Source organism: Neopelma chrysocephalum, unplaced genomic scaffold (assembly GCF_003984885.1).
Source record: "Neopelma chrysocephalum unplaced genomic scaffold, ASM398488v2 Primary Assembly neopelma1_96, whole genome shotgun sequence".
Taxonomy (NCBI): Eukaryota; Metazoa; Chordata; class Aves; order Passeriformes; family Pipridae; genus Neopelma; species Neopelma chrysocephalum.
The window spans coordinates 3358456-3373289 of record NW_020897759.1 but is presented as its reverse complement, the minus strand read 5'-3'; positions in this window follow the sequence as shown (position 1 = coordinate 3373289).

Sequence of the window (14834 nt, the reverse complement as noted above, 5' to 3'; positions counted from 1 at the left end):
CTGCCAACATTTCTTCAAAAGACTTGAACAACAACAAAGCCCTTCTTCAGTATTTCAATCTGAATTATTGAAAATAAATTGCTATTTTTTATTTATCCTGTTGTTCTTTGCAGAGTCAAGCTGCCTCCAGCTGTCTATCCCAAAGCTCAATGGCTGCTCCAGCCTCTGAGCAAAACAGGTTTTCTTGTCTTCATCCTTACATACATGAAATGTAACAGTAACTTCACACTCAGTCTGAACTTTGTATTTTCAAGCCTGAAAGAATTTGTCATGTGAAATACTCAACCTGAGAGGTTTGTTCTGGATTTTTATTTTCAGGTTTTCCTTGGCAAAAAGCCGCCACCCTCTCTGCATGTAAACGTGATCCCTTGTCCAAAATCATCAGCTAGACTTGGTGAATTGAAAAACAAAACACTTGCTGTTTCCTAAGTTTCCTAGACAGGTCATGATAAAAATCAATGCCCTTGTGATGACTCTGCCTGGGGTTCTTGAGAAAAATACCATACATGACCTTACAGTATGTTTGTACCCATCTATCCTCCCGCTCTCATTCCTTCATTTTCTCAAAGTACACTTTTAATCCATTAACAAGTTTGAAATCTAAGCACTTCCAAAAAGTTGGATGAAAGAGGCAGCCCCAAAGAAGAGAACTTTCTTAGCTGTAAAGCCTTAGACCCCAATGAGCTTTTTTATTCCCTACATACTAAAGATATGCAAGCTATTAAATCTACTCACTCCTTAGCACACAAAAATCCAATCCACACCAAGGATCAACAATGGAATCAGATTTTAGCAGGCTAAACTCCTTCACTATGTGCACTGTTCATTGAGCTATCTGTCTGAGAAAGGCCAGGCTACGTCTGACAGCTGGGTATGACTAAGCAGCAGACTATGTCTATGGACAGGGATATTCCTTTGAGAGAGACAGATTCAAACTCCTTTTCACTTCAGTTCCTGGGTCTTCCCTGTTCACACCAGGTGCCCCTGACACCAGGCTTCGAGCTGCTCTTTTGCTACAGCGTGTGACATTTCCATTTGCTTCTGGAGATGCATAATTTCTTGGACACTAATGAATTTCCATGAAAGGTTTCAGTTTCAGCGAATCAGCCTTTTCTGATGAAAAATGACACTGACAGAAATTTCTCTGCCAGCTTTCTCACATTGGATAACCTTCAGAAACTCGATTCACCTCTGTGTTTCTCCATTCTGAGACAGGGCAATAATACTGACCTTTTCCTTATAACCCTCCCTGAGATCAATGGACAAAAGCACAACGTAAGAGCAAAGCATTATTGTTATTTATTATTCTAAGCATCACAGAGACCATAAAGGAAAAGCAAAATACTATTATATTCACTGAGGTAACAAAATAAAGCCATTCCTCTGACAACACTTTTAAAATGTTAGAGCTCAGATTCTTTTTTTTTTCCTTTGGGTAGCTAAAGGGTTGATACAATTCCCTGATATCAAAGTGAAAAAAATTACTTACAAAGTAAGTAGGCAAAGCAAACAGAAAAAGAAATATTCTACAAGCATACAAAAAGCCACTGATACTTTTCTCTCACAGCAAAATTTTTTGTTTCCAGCATTTTTTTGAGCACACAAAAAATCAGTCACGAAAAATATCTCCATATTGCAAACGCCAGATCCAGAATTTCACACATTAGGGGTAAAATTTCTTGATATCTCAGAATGCAACTTACATTCTAGTAACAAAACCAGATTAAGCACTCAGTATTCTGCCACTCATACCATCAGCAAAAAATCCACACACAACACTGTTCTATCGAATAAATCCCTGTATCAACAAAGTATCTATGTATTTAAATATCATTCAGCAGAGATTACCATCCAAAGTTATTTCTCCCCACACTTCAGTGAGATTATAAAATATTACAAGACATAAAAGTGTTCAAAAAATCTGCTCCCTTCTGCAGACAGCTTTGGAGGTACAAAAATGCCACCTAGGTTAGTAAAGGACACTTCCTCAACACCAGGCCCCTCAGGTTCAAGGGCCTGTAGTCAGAGGGAGATTGAGAGCTTCTCTGTAGCACCACTCCACTGGAAAGGGTTCCATTTTTAATCCAGGCTGCTGCCTGAAATGGCCAAGAAGGGCAGCTTTTCAATGTCCAGGTGTGAAGTGGATCAGAAAAGGTACAAGCACAACTCCCACCCCAGACGACCTGGCTATAGGGACAAACTGGGACCTCTGGATGAAAGGCAGTAGGAAAAGTCACGGGAGTGTGGTGACATCAAGGCAGATCAACCAGCCAAGATTGATGTTGAGTGCAGACGAGTTTGAGATACCCAAGAAAGCTCACACCATCAAATCTCAAATGAAAAGGTCTCCTTTACTTGATACAATCCTGACTTCCTCTGGCAGACAGTCCACCTTACACTAGTACTTTATGTCCTATTTCCTTGGTGTTTCACAGTGATCAGGACTTAAACATATGGACCCTTTCTTGTTCTAAAACCTCTGCACAGATGTGCCAAAAAGGCACAAAATCCCTGCAAAAAGCTACATATATCACAATACATTTTGTAAGGGCCAAGTTCCAGCTTACATGTCAATATAAATATAGAAAGCAAGGACACTGAGCAAGCAAGGAAAGAACAGTTTATATTCACTGACATTCAGGCTACTGCAGTTGGTTTTGTCCTGATCTTCCTCCTCCCCACAATTCCACTATTTTTCTATTATCCAGGTGCCAAAGTATAAAAACCCTTCTAGAATCAAGGAAAATAGGAAAAATTAAGTCTTCTTTGCTACCTACATCTTTGTTTCCTACACCTTCTATTTCCAGAGTATTTTTCAATTAAGAGGCAATATAGCATGACCATAAAAATTATCACAGGCTCCTAAAAATCCCTTTTGGCTTTGAAAAGAGCCTTTAAATTGTTAAATAATATCTGTCAGTGTTCAAGTCATTAAAATTCTTTGGAAAAGATTCAAACTCTGTGCCTGGGAGAAAGAATTATTTGCGTAACTGAAAGAAGAACACCAAAACACAAGTTCTTTAATAGGACTTGGACTCCTGGGAGATTAAACAATCAGCTATCTTGTCAATTCAAAACATACACTTGGGTTGTTTTTTTCTGCATTTGTTGGTTTCAAGGTAAAAACTTATTATTTAATAAAATACAATTAGAGCATTTTGCACAGGAAGTTCCAGATCCCTAAAAAAAACATGTGGAGAAGCTGGTGAATCTTCACACAGAGATTAATCCATACAGAAGGGAAATGAAAGTTAACCTTCCTGCCAGCCAATAATTAGTTTCATATCACTTACAATCTGAATGCATCTACTTGTGAGATGCTGTGAGTTATTTTCACATCTCAGGCACAGAGCAGTTCATTTAAAGTGGCTTCTCTGTAGCTACCTATCATTTCTCCCCAAGATGGTTAAGTGGCTGCTTTGCAAAAAGCTGTGCATAGAAAGAAAGGTATCTAACAGCAATGACCCTCCTAGCAAAAGGCATCAATCACAGAAACAAAATAGGTCTCTGATGAGCAGCAGCACTAAGATGACATTATTGGGGCATCTCTCTGGTCTTTCAATACCTTCAGGTACTTCACTGAATTTCATTTGTCAGAAAAGCCCTTTGCTCTCCAGCTCTCAAACCCAGTACGACTCTTTCTTTCTCTCCGCTGGGTCAGCCTGTTTCATCGCTTCCATTCCATTCTGGGCAGACAGCTCCATAAATGATGGATGAGAAACTGAACTTTTACAAAGTTCACAAGTCGCTCACGGTCAGTTCCATCTGTTTTAGCCATGGTTGTTTGCTTTCTTGTTTTGCCGCGGGGTATTTTTTGTGGTGTTTGTTTTGGGGTTTTGTTTGAGGGTTTTTTTTGTTGCTGTTGTTTTGTTTGGGTGGTTGGTTGAGTTGTGTTTGTTGTTGGTTGGGTTGTGGTTGTTGTTTGTTTTAAAATCTCGTTTAAGTTGGTTTATCGAGCCCTAAACAAATCACAAACCTTAATCTGCCTTTTCTAGGTGTCTTTCTAGTCAGTGTTCTCACTTTCTTTGGTAACTTGCTGCAGCCTCAAGCTCTAATTAGGCATGCAATCTGGGTTTTGCATTTATCAACAGTTTTCACTGGCATTAACTGGAGCCATATTTGCAGAATCAAAGATTAAATGCAACCATTAGTGGCTTCTCTGTTTTTGTTGGTTATGCTCGTTCACTGTTCATTGTCTGCAAGGCTGCTCTCACATGATAATGCTGATTCAGGGGATCAAAGCTCTGCATCTTCTTTTTTTATATTATTAAATTCAAACCTTGTCCAGCGCTATTGCTCTATAGAGCTTTTTATCCTGCAATAGATCCCTGCAAGACAGACACACAAATACTAGGAAGGTTTACAGGGCCGTATGGAATCATTCTTCTATAACCAAATCCATTAGGCTGGGAGGTTTGGTGCCTGTTCTTCACTAACCAGCAAAAACAGGGAGAGATTAGTTACTACAGAGAGACAAGCACAGCAGAAGTAATTAAAACAAAGTGCCTCATGCTGAATCAAAGCTTATGGAAGAAAAGAAGGGAAAATTATAGCAGAGTAAGTATAAACCACCACAAAGCTGTGAAAACCAGATACAGAGTGGGGGGGGGAAAGGTCATGATCCAGAAAGTCTTGCTTCCAGCACAGGGACACGTATTTGAGGTAGCTCCTTAAAAAGAGTGCTGATGTCAGCTACGGAGACTGACTTGGTCACATGTCTTTTATCAGCACTTTTAGCATGGTCTTCTGAATTTTCTCTTTCAAACTGGCAAGAAAAACTATTCAAAGCTAACCACTGGATTTTTGGGATGGTGAGGGGGACTTCCTCCATGGTCATGTTTTTGAGCACATATGGATAGCTCCAAAGAGTTCAGTGACAGGGTATTCTCAGCCCTCACTTGATATTCAGAGTATTAAAGGGACTACTTCATGGTCACAATATCACTGTGAAAATGCGACTGTACCTCTGTTACAACCAGAAGGGCCTGGAAGTTTCTTCTGAACTCTGCACTAATTTGCTACCATTAAAATCCAAACTCAGGTAGTTTCAGAGACTTTAATTTTGTAGTTACCAAAGAACCCTCTGGCTGTTTTACTGTCCTCCCACTTGCATCACCAGTATCTACCACTGCTCCGTAACAGCAAGACATAGCACCTCACTTTGCACTATGGAAACAAACTGTACTTGTCAGGCTACCTGGAGAGATGAGGTTTAATATCCCAACTGCCTTTTGGGGGGTAAAATATGATTCACTCTATCTCCCTTGTCTCTACAGTCCAATGAACAATGGATTTTACTTATAATTGCAAAGATGATGAATAAGGAAGGATGAAAACATACCAGTGGTACCCAGCACTGAAAACCAATTACAGATTTCAAACTACTAGTTTTTCAACATTTCTGTAAGTCACCTATTTTTTCCAAGTATCAGAAGACAGTCCAGGGAAGATTTATATAACCATTGCCAGACAGTCTTAAAATGTATACATGTATACACAGATATATGTACACATAACTTTCCCTACAAATTTGCCATTGTTTTATCCTTTGCCCACCATGGTTACTTTTACAGAAAATATCTAAATTTCTTGTTTAGAGATTGCATAACATAAAAACGGGAAAAAAAGGCCAATCTGAAAAGCCACATCTGCTCCACGTGCATGAAACACCATAGTCCCCTGGACACTTAGCAGCTCTAACCCTCTGCTTAGCTCACAGAACTTGAAGGACACTGCACAGTGTTGCAGAATTTCAGAAGAGCTGAGAATTTCTGTCCTCAACCTTACTGAATTGAAGTAAAATACAATCACAAGGCCCAAAGCCATATCCAAACACTATGTAACATACTCTAAACTCCTGCTGAAATAAACCAAACAACAGCCTTAGACACAGGCAGCACAACCACTACCACTGCCAATTTGATTAATAAAGGACACTCTTTCTATGCTGCTTCTCCTTTATATCTTTAGATTATTAAGGCTAGAACAACTATCAACTAGATTTTGCAAACCTAACGACAGAGATTATTCACATTCTCATACTGGCAAGTGTCAGTCCCAGATTGAATCCGTAGTTTAATCCTGTCCTAGGGCTTTATAGCAGAAATTATGAAAAACATAGTGCTTGCAGAGCTGGTTGAGAATATTCAGGTCTCATGAGCCTGTTTTAGCTGTTATGTTACTGGAGGATGACTGTAATTTTCAGGATATTAACTTTCCTGCAAATAGCCATGCTCAGCTGCACTGCTATAGGTGTCCTTCTCCTGTCTAACAGTGACAGCAAGATGCAAACCTCTGAAGAGTTGCAAGAAGGAAACCAACATGATTTAGAGCAGCCTTTTGCCTTGGAGAAGAGCAGCCACTACTTTGAGAGCACTGAGTGAACAGTGATGCATTTTGAGATGCTCCCAATTACATAGAACTGGTTTTAGGGGTGCTTTCAAAAGAAAAGAAGGGACCTAAAAGGCAAAAGGTTATATGATAAAAGTCGTAACAGAAAACTAGAGAGAATCTAATGAGGTATAAAAATTAGAAGATAAAATAGCCATATAATGGCTAAATGATTAGAAAATAATCTGAAGAGAATGGAAAAGAAGAATATAGCAAAGGAAAGTTGGCAAAGAGATGGGCAATTCAGGGTTAGTAAAATATTCAGAAAGGGTTCATTTCTGTCATCAGTTCATGAAGATAAAATGCAAATGAGCCAAAATGTAGAAATTAAGGTAAATATGTATGCAAAATACTAACTGTCTGATAAAACATACACTATATTACATAAGAAAAGCTAAGAGTGATCTAACTCCTGCTCATCGAGCACATGAACTACCCTACCTGTGTACTAAACCAACACATTATAGTTTGATTTACTGCACTCCAGGTAGAGACCTGACACAAATATAGGAATGATCCTGTTTGAATATTTTATCACTGCAATATGAGCCTTTGGGGGGCTTTCCATCACATTCACTTCCGAATCTTCATTTCAAATTTATTCTGGGTTTGATTCAAGTCCAGTGCCAGAGCACTTCAAAAATTATCACACAGGAGCAACGACAGGGCTTCTGGCTACTGCTAAGGGCAATTCCCAGTCTGACCACTCAGGAGACCCCTGGCAGCCACACTCACAAGGACAGGGACTTTCACTGCTGGGACTGAAGCCTCTTCACAGCAGCGGCCCCAGTGGTCCGAGGGGTCCCCACTTCCGTCCCTGCACATCCCACTCACACAGACCAGGTTTCCTTACTGGCTCAAGTTCAGTTACATTGATAAGCAGGACGTGGAGTTTCTTGAACGCTTTTCTTTTTTACATGGCTCTGGTCTTCATCTTTCCAGGCACAGATGGCTTGGCTCCATCTTTTACACACATTTATGAGATCCACCAAGCCACTTCTCCAGAAGAACAGTCCCAGCTCCCTCAGCCTTTCCTCATAGGAGCGATGCTCCAGTCCCTTCCTTGTCTTCGTTGCCCTTTGCTGGCATTCTCTCCAGGACCTCTGTCTCCCTGGCACTGGGGAGCCCTGCACTGGACACAGAACTTCAGGTGTGGCTTCACCAATGCTGACCAGAAGGAAAGGACCACCTTCCTACACCTGCTGACACCACTACTCCAAATGCAGCCCAGGATACCCCTAGTCCTCTTTGCCTCTTTTCCAGCTGCTCAGTCCCCAGCACATAACGGAAGTGGAAGTAACTGTTCCCAGGATTTGCCTGAAGGTTATTACTGTTTAAAATTTAAGTCAATTTTCAGAGTCCTAAGTGCCAGATCTCAGAGGAAAGGTTTAATGTTTTCAAAGCTTTTGTGTGTAAACTGAATTTGCCATTTAAAGCCAAAATCTTTTCTAGAGCTTCATAATTAGAGAACCATATACACCCTAGAAGAGCTAAGAATAGGTAGTATTATTTAGGATCCAGCTTCAAGTCTCTCCAGTCCTTACCACAGACTTTTGACCTTTTGGATCTCTTATTGCGCAGGTGAAAGCCCTGATCACAGGAGTTCTGGTCGTTCTGTCTGATCTTTTCCCCCAACACAAGCAAACCATTTTACAAACTGAATCAAACTCAAGGAACCCGCTCAAAGGTCCATGAAACCCACCACGTTCTTACAGATTACACATTCTCCCAACCCACTCTAACCAACATCACTGAAGATCCTGCCTGATAATCAACATTAGTTACCAGGACTACACAGCATAAATTACTTGACGAAGGCAAAAAAAAATCCCCAATTGCAAATTACATTTAAACACAATAAAATCCCCTATCAAAGTAATTATCTGAACCACTGATGCAGTCAAGTGCAAGAAGCATCTGATCTGTAAAAGGAATTTGTTCATCCAGCTGAATTTCAAGCCTTTAAGAAAACAGCATCAGCAGGAACAGCCTGACAATTTAAATCCCAACACAGAAGAATCTCAGATCTTAAGTAAACATTTTGCCAACAATTTGAAGAGGAGGGAATATGGAATGCATAGAACCCTGACTATTTTCCTGACTCTTAATAGCACAGAAGGCTTTTCAAAGAGTTTTCTCATTGCACTAAATTCAATCAAGTCATTTAATAGTTTAATTTTGACAGGGCCCATGAATGTACAGTTCCCATTCTCTCCTTTGCCAGTCAAAGCAGTGCCAGATTTCACTGCAGATCTTTTTGAAGCACCGAGGTGCACAGAGGAAAACATACTCAGCTTAAAAAGATAAATGTTTGTCAAAAGCAACTGCATTTCCTGCCCATTGTTTCCCCCTATTCATTAAACTTATTGCCCTCATTTTGTCAAAATAGAAATTCTGTCACAGCAAACATAGTCATAAAGTCTACAGTTACCAGATGTGAAAATGTCTCATCAATATATTAAACACGTGTGTACACAATGCACTAAGGAACTCCAGCCAAGCCACTAGGCTTTGTACTTCTCTACTCATTCTTCCTCTGAAAAAAATGTGTCTAGAAAATTGAAGTGCAAATAAGAACGTGCAGTTACCAACACCACTAGTGATTTACGATAAATAGCAAAAATGAGAGGTTCTCTTCACATTTGCATCCAGCAGAATTAACCAAATAAGAAGAAATCCATTTTATTCCTAACAGATTAGGTGCAGTCACAGGCAGGTCTGTTCACAGATATTTCCATCGTATAATGATTTAAAAAAAACACAGAAGAGTACCTGGGTTATTGAGTTTGATTAAATTGCAATGCAAAGCATCTTTTTTAAATACCTCAGTACTTTTAAATTAGGAACTCATATATTTGCACTGAAGATGGATTAATTTTCCAGAAGTTTGTGTTGCCTTAGGTAATTACTTATTTACCAGAACCAGAAGCAGATAAACCATTGCACACATCTCCGTGAAACCAATCAATGAAGTCTCTCCATTGACTTCAGTTAACTTGGGTTTAAAACTTAACCAATGTTGGATGCATTTCTGTGTAGAGCATGCAGAATTCTCTGCCTGTCTCAAAAGCCTGAAGATGAGCATTTCAGCATCAGTTTGGCACGCTTTCCAATTCAGGGCTGCTGAAGGAAGTTAATACACTCACTGGGAAAATTTCAAAACCATTTTCAGCTTCGAACTTAAACATTTTGGTCTCATTTTTTTCAAATAAAAAATAACAATTGAAACATATTTGCCCAAGTGGTTCCCTGTTCTCAGGGGAACAGACATTATCTGTGGCCAATGAAGAAGGGGGGTGATGTTACCAGAGTTAAGTGAGGCCTGTGGTTCTGTCAGGTTTCAGGCAAGGCTGCCAATCAGGAAAGTCTACACTTACAACACAGTTGGCTACAGCAGCAGGTGTGGTATCTTACTCTTTCAAGTGATAACTTCCCCTCACATTTTTCAAAGTGAGTAAAAAGAAAGCGAGTATTTTATTGATGTAATGCATGAGATAACCGTCTGAGAAAACCAATATGCTATTGAAAGACGACAATTATTGGAGATCGCAGCAGTTCAACCAGACCCTTTTCAGAAGTGAATCTTGAAATTTCCCATCCTGTCCCTTTGTTCTGTAAGTGCCCATTGATTGAGACTATGATGTGCATCCTCAAGCACTAAGGGTTAATTACTGTGTATCACTTTTACTTAAAATAATTTCACTAGAAAAGGTAACTGTAATAGCCTATTGTGTACTTACCTTCAAGGAGTCCGAGCACATTTTCTTTAGAAACCGTAGCAATTTTAATGTTCCTGGCAAACAAAGAAATAATTACCCTTGCAGTCACTGGAATCAACTGTGTGCACACAATGAAAAAAACAACTAGAAAGAAAAATGTCCATTTCAGCCTACTCAGACTGCAACAAATTACCCAAACTTAAAGTATAGTCAACTTTAGCAACAAAACTTGACAACCTTTTCTCTCGCTACCTCTCTTTCTTTCATTTTATTCATTCTTTGGTAAAATATGGCTAATATTTCTGTGAAAAAGCAAGGCTTTTTAAGGACATATAGGCATTTTAAAAGCTACCTCTCTGTGTATTCTGTGAGTCAGAGAGAAGTAAAGGAAAACACAAAAGGAAGCTAGAAAAAATAGAGAAAATGGAGGAAAATTGAAAGAGTAAAGTCTTCTGACAAAAGCCTCTCCACTGCACTTCCTATAAATTTCTGGGTAGCTTGGAAAGCATTCCTGGTTGTCCACAGAAACGAGAAACTCCCTTAAATGTGGGATCAATTGTAATGAAATTCATAAATCCCACAGAGCAGTTCAGAGAAGACAGGGACACACTGTCCCTGTGGTAGGACAAATGTTTGCAGAGTCTGGAAAGCAACGATAAAAGTCATAGCAATAAATTATAGTCATTCCCAGGTTTTCTTGGGTTTATTCTGCTCTGCAAACCTAGAAATACTGAAGACAAAAGCTTAGCTCTTCATTAATTCATTTGCAGTGATTCCTCCAACCAAATCACAAAATATAAACTGAGGAGACAGCGAACATCATTGTCTCACAGAAGTGCCAACAGCACAGAGAACTTGGTATGGACTATTGAAATCTAATGGAAGACCAGGCTTCTCCTACCACTGCAAAACTTCTGTTCAGCCAATGCCCCTCCAAGGTGAGAATTTTCCCCAGTTTTACCCCAAATGGCTTTCTTGTCTGAGATGGAAGAACCATTCTGCCCTGCATAATACTGATGTGCAGCATTCAAACCCAACACATACACAAGGCTTGTTACACAAAGGAGAAAGGGATTTCAAGAAATTATCAGTAAGAATAAAACAATTTATTTTCTTAGGGGAAGCAATTGTGAGCAAATGATCTCCCTTATACAATTAAACTTTTTTTTCTTAGCATGCTAATAAATGTAAAAGGATGGACATCCTAACAAACTGGTTAGCAGAGGGAATGGGGAATAATACAGCTTATTGTGTTTTAGACTAGCTATGCTTTCACAAAAAGACTGCTCCAGCAGGCTGAACAAAACACCATTCCCTTGTGGGTTAGAGAGGAGAAATTACCTTTTCAGGTTTTAATTTTAAGCTTAAATTTATGAAACACTTAATCCACGATCCATTAAAGATAGAATTTGCCAGTACAGCCAGCAAAGCAGGAACGCTTACAAGCTTTCAGAAGCATATTTTTAAAGGAGAAAGAACACTAGTCAGCCTTTTCCATTGTTCACATACTTCCCTCTTTGGCAACACTCCAAAAAGGAATTGGCATATGAAGCTGTACAATCTGTTCTCCTTAAACAAGCCAAAGATTTTGCTTTTCTTTCCTATTCTTTGATATATAGGGACTTTTTGCAAAGGGAAGGGACAAAGCAGAAGTCAAGGCACCTCGCTTCTTTTCTTTTTTTTTAATGCACATCCAGAGGTAACCATAGAGCAGACCAAAGAGCTCCCATGTCCAGCAGCCCAGCCCAGCCCAGCCTCTCTGATATATCACAGAGGAACTATACGGGCAGGACAAATGTAGTGTTATTTCCCTGAAGTACCCTTTCAGTCTCCAGCAAATTGCAGTTTGGAGGTTTCTGGAGCCAGAAGCAATGTCTTGATATTTCCAAGTTCTCAGAGGAATTGTCCCCCTGCTTTTCTGAGCTCTTGTAAACTCACAGCATGCAGAATATTCTGCAAGCTGTGTAACCTACTGCTGCTTTTTACCAGTGCTGAACTCACCACCTGCTGATTTCATTTGATATCCCTTAATTTTTCTATTGGAGGAGGAAAAAAAATTAACAAACTTTTCCCTGTTTCTGTCTCTCCATTATATTCTCTCTCAGACACCTGTTTTCTGACCTAAACAATCTTCCCCTGTATCACTGACTGTGCAGAAGTTTCAGTTCCTCCTTAATACCTTCTTATGTAAGTTATTTCAAATTATACCCAGAAGCCAATTGAGCAGGGAGAACCAGGGACAGGCACAGGACTCTGGATGGTTTTGATTTGCTCTATTTCTTCCACAATATGCCCAGCATATTATTTGCTTTTTAGGAGACTACTGAGAATTGAGCTAATATTTTCACCACACCATCCATCAAGGTGCTAAAATCTGATTGCTAATTGAAAGAGACAGCTCAGAACCTATCATTTTACATGTACAGATAGGATTTTTCTTTTCACTTTGCATTTATCTACACAGAATTTCATCTGCCATTTCTTTCACTCAATGACTTCAGCTCATATGACTTTATTTGAAGTTGGTCTCTGTCATTAATACCTTGGCATTCTTAGCACTGTCAATAACTGTCACCTCTGTATTCACTCAATTTCCGCAATTATTTTGACCATGATCATTTTGAAGATTATATGTTGATCAGCACTGACTCAAATGCAAGTTTCTCTCTAACAACACCGATACTTCTCAACTTTGAAATCTGATCATCCTTTTCTATGTTCTTTCCTATTTTTTTTCCATGCAATGACAAGGATATGCAACTTATGGCAACTGAATGGGCATGTTCATTCTTGAAGTCCCTTTAGTGAAGGTTAACTGTCAAGCACCTCTTCAATACTAAGGTAATCTGCATCACTGGGATTGCCCTTATCCACCTGTTTTCCAGCTACTCAAAAAAAATTGATAAATCTGCGAAACATAACTGCCCTTCACAAAAATGATGCTATTTCTCCCTCCTATTGAACCCATTTCTGCAGAGAGATCTCCTATAGAGCCTTTTCAGTGGTCTCCTGGTCACAGGGTCAATGGCTGATATGCACTGGTACAGTTCTGTTTGCCCACGAGATCCCAGCTAAAGAGCCACAAAACCAGGAAAGAGAAAACACTGCAGCACTTGAAGGGAAAAAAAAACCAAACCAAACCAAACCAAAAAGCAATTACAGAGTCTTTCAAACGTGATAAAATGAAAGGAAAAAAAGAAAGGTAAATCAACAATGTTTTCTCTTAGTACGTACTATAGCTTATACCGTGCTCCACTTCTGTGTACGACACATTCATTAGTCATGACAAATCTTTGTTCTCAACTAACAGACTAAGGCAGACCAGCAGAGTATTTAAAGGATCCAGTTGGCTTCCCTGTAGTAGTGGTGATGGCACTTGTCCCTCTATTCCCACAGAAACTGAGCCAACAGCAGTAATACTTGCAAAGAGTATCTCACCCGATTACAGTGTATGTTATCAAAAATCAACATTTGCAAAATGTCTGAATATGAAAATCATTCTGGACAATTTCACAGAAACAAGAGATCAGAGAAATTTACTCCTCCAGCATGGATATGTTAATGACCACAGTTAAAATTATGTATTTATCTGCAAATGTATGCTTCTCCAACACATCCAGAAATTATCTCTATATTTTTATCACATGATTAAGTAGCGTCAGTCTGCTACTACTTGCTCATCAGCCTTTGATGAATAGCTGTTCAAAGAATATTTAGAGATGTTAATATTCTCTTAACTACTATAGTAGCATGGAAGTGGAATTGTGTGTTTAGTTAATGTTATTTATTTTGCCATTAGTTTTGAATTATTTAACTGGTTAAGAATGATGCATATTATCTCTCCCAAGCAGTACAACTCCAGTTAAAGATTAAATAAAATCAGAAGTATCTACTTCAAGATGCAACAGAAAATGTACAGATTTTTTTTTCTCCATTTGATTACTGCTTAGATTTTAAAATAAATACAAAAGTCATGCCAGCATATCGAAAGTCAGAGAGTTAGATGGTCCCAAATCAGAGATATGGGGTTGGGCTTTTTTCTGGGGTACAATAGCAGCCCAGAGAATACAATAGAGAAGGAAGTCTTTGAAAAACTGATTATTGTTCTTTTCCCCAAATACCAGAGAGAACATCTGATGTACCAATAAAGTTTTCCAAATTCCTTTAAATGTTGCCTCCTTTTCTTCTTTCCAATTCTGAACTCGATGCAATGAATCATCTTTTTAATAACACCAACTGAAATATCCATATAAACTGTTGCAGGAGAATATTTGTAAAATAGATGCTGGAGGGCAAGTGAGCCACTGATAATGGTCTTCTCTCGATGGCTTGGAGTTTGGGCTAAGGGCTCAGCATATTTTATCAGGTTGGTCAAATCACCCCATCTTACAGACTGAGCTGCTGGGCTGACACAGTGCAAGGCACTTCTCTTCTCTGAACTGGACAAGAAGGGGAGCCTTTGGTGACAGCACTGAACAGTCATTTGCTAAACAAAGGTATTTGAGCTGCAGTCATTGGTAAAAGTTTGTCCCTAGCTTAGTTTAACTGGCTTTGGAAGTGAAAGGACACAAACTAAACTAAATTTCAGCTGGTTAAGTTTGGGAGCATCAGCAAAAGGATTAATGTGAAGTAATTATTCCACTCCAGAAAGTAATTCAGATTATGTCCTTTTGTTTTTGTCCTCACCAAACAAAGAAGCTGTTTATAAACCAACCCCCTCACCCC